Below are 3,436 nucleotides of genomic sequence, written 5' to 3' on the forward strand. Positions count from 1 at the left end.
GATTATGTACGCACTGTCTCCTACAGTCTTCCATTAAATGTAACATATTCACTTTTTGGGGGCTTGATCAACCTTCAGAGTAGACACTCTTGCCTGCTGGCACTGCAACTCTTCTCTGTTGATTGCATAATGAATTGTCATGTAAGTACTTTCTTGTAACCTCTGGAGTCTACGTCCATTTTGTTCTTTGTTTAGCACATTTTGGCCTTATCCAACATGAAGAGTGTCTTTTTTTATCAGAACATACTCAGCTATAGGTCAGACTTATCATTTCGTCAATTTAACAAAGTATAAAACTGCCAGGATTCCAAAAAGACTAGAAGAAATGACACAGAGGACACATTTTTTAGATGTCAATGACTTTATCATCCCCATGACAAATAATAAGATAAGTTTAGCTACACCTTTATTGATTCCCAGTGAGGGATAACAAACAGCACAAATGTGTGGACAAGCAGTGTTTATAGCTGTAGAATCTGATGCAACAGTGCAGGGAGTGTTTAGTCTTTGATATGTCTCAATGATGACTTTGTAGATTAAAAAAATAAAGTCATCTGATACAGAATGTTTCACCCCTTGCTACATAATGCATGTGTGTACAAGATGCATACCTTTCCAGACTATTTCTTTTAAATACTTTTCAGAGGCCTGAAAAGGTATGAAATATATATAGATATATAAAAAAAAGCTTATTAGAATTAAACAAAGAAGAAGATATTTTTGTAGCAGAAACATGTTTTTTTTTATCTCCCCCTTTTTGTCAATCATCTAATGTCATCTTAGGTATATCTTGTAACCCCTTGGTTATATTTTTTAAATAAACAATTGGTCAGAAAATAGTGGAGGGAATTATCACAATCTCAAACCATAAATAATATAAAGTAATTGTTGTACAATCACAGAAAACCACCAGACATCATGACATGCATGCTGCTTATTCTGTGTAATTGAAAGGGGCATGTTCAAAATAATAGCAGTGTTGTGTTCAATTAGTGAGGTGATTCATTCTGTGAAGAAACAGGTGTCAATTATGGCCCATTTTTAAGGAAGGAAGGAAGCAAATGTTGTGCATGCTGGTTATAGTGCATTTCACACTGAAATACTAAATAAATGGGTCGTTCCAGAATTTGCTCTGAGGAATAGCAAACTTTGATTAAAAAGTTGATTGGAGAGGGGAAAGCATATATAGAAGTGCAGAAAATGATAGGCTGCCCAGCCAAAATGATTTCAAGTGGCTTGAAATGGCATCCAAAGCCTGAGTGACATGGGAAAAAACGGTCAACTACCATTTGAATGGATGGAAGAATAGCCAAAATGGCAAAGGCTCAGCCAATGATCAGCTTCAGGAAAATCAAAGAAGACTTAAAGTTAACTGTGAGTACGGTTACTATGTGAAGCAAAGCTGTCAGCTAGAAGCCCCCACAGAGTCCCATTGCTGAAGAAAAGACATGACTAGGTTAAAATTTGCAAAAGGACACATTGGCCAAAGGAGAAATGGGGCAACATTCGGTGGACTGATGAGAGCAAAATTGTTCTTTTTGGGTTTAGTGGCCACAGACAATTTGTCCCATGACCCCATTCATTGAATTCAAGCCACAGTACACTGTGAAGACAGTAAAGCATGGTGGTGCAACAATCATGTCATGGGGATGTTTCTCATACTGTGGTGTTGGGCTTATTTTACACATACCAGTGATCATGGATCGGTTTCAATAAATCAAAATAATGCTGAAGAAGAAACAAGACTCGACTGTTTATGCAGTAAATGTTTGAGTTTGTAAAGAAAAATGCAAATACTGCTATTTTTTTAAAAGCCTAACATTCCTTTTTCTTCACTTTATGTAAAGGTATAACACAAACTTGATCCATTTGGTCATGTTTTGATTTGGAATTGAATGTGCAGTGTTTCCAATGCAATGAAATTATGGAATTTTGAACTATTATTCACCTTTTGTTTTTTTTATAAACAAACTGCAATTATTCAGAACACACACACGATAAAAGACAGCAGGCAACTGTGAACTTTGCACTTGACAGCAACTTTTATTTTTTGCAAATACACTATAAATGTTTACAAAACCACTGTAGAAACATCTGTGCAGTGTAAATTATCAAAACTAAAAATGGATATTACTTTGTACTCGTTTTGCACCTTACATGACAAGGATTGTCATTTTCAGCAGCAAAACAAATTAGTATGTCTTAACGGGAAATGTTAGTGACTTCTGGACACTGAAATGGGTGATGTGGTTTTTACATCAAAGAGAATTAAGGAAAATAATAAAAAGGATGGTATGGCACTAGTGCTCATCCCTGAAGGAGGGCTTCATTAATCAAAGTAGGTTGCACAGCATCAATACTTTACTTTACCAAGTCATCAAGATAATCAGCCTTCCATTAAAAAAAAGAAATCACTCCAGTTTGACATAAATGGTGCATCGGCTTCACAAACAGGATTTACTCACAAGTTTTCAAACAGCCAAACCTCAAACCATTCAACAGGCGTAGACATTTTTACAGGTCTCTTACAGCACCCAGTGTGACATACTGGTCCATCTTTTAACATGTTTGTATTTTCAGTGTGAGGAAAAAAAAATGAAATGAAATGTTGAATTTTAACAAAGAAAACAAATTAAAGCAGGCAACAGAAAAAGGAAATACTTCTACACAACTAACAAAAAAATAACAAAAATTTACAAATACTGAAAAAACAAAAAAAACAGACTAGTTACATAAATATTGTGTGGCCCCTTACAAAACAATTTATTTTTACACAACTCTGTATTGCTTTGTCTTACATAATACTGAGATCTGCTCACAAAGAGCAATACCCATCGAACCAACTTGTGAAATTTATTTTTTTTCTTGCCTTGATGTAAAAAAAAAAAGGCACATACACTCACATGCGTTCACGCTCACAACACTGCTGCAAATACTTCACTTAAGTGGTGGCACGATTTAAAAAAGAAAAAAAAAAGAAAAGAAAAAAAAAAGTAGGCGATGGTTTTGTGGCACAACTGTTATCACAGAGGAAAGTCAACACGGTTTTGGGTTATCTATGTGGGTTATCTTTGGTCAAGCAGGGAGGAGCCAATAAGCTTGAAGGATTCAGACTTAAAGGTCAGTGTAGTAGAAGTCAGACAGTGGACGAGTGATGGCTCAGGTGTGTTTAAACAGACGCTATACAAGCAGCACACACACAACTCTCGGTATTAAGGTCTCTCAGGTTCAAGTTTGTAAAAGGTGGATATCAATGAAGTGCGAGTTTGCACGAGATAGTGGTTACTTGCATGTAGATGGAATAAAAAAAAAAAAAGAGAAGGCCTTTAGTGAATTGATTTAACCTTCAAAAAGGAATACTTTCAGCCTCTCCACCACGATGTTCTTTAGAATCAGACTTCTGACACCGATCTTTGATGAAGTAGCTTGCCCTTAC

The sequence above is a fragment of the Etheostoma cragini genome, chromosome 5 (assembly GCF_013103735.1).
Source record: "Etheostoma cragini isolate CJK2018 chromosome 5, CSU_Ecrag_1.0, whole genome shotgun sequence".
In the NCBI taxonomy this organism is placed as follows: domain Eukaryota; kingdom Metazoa; phylum Chordata; class Actinopteri; order Perciformes; family Percidae; genus Etheostoma; species Etheostoma cragini.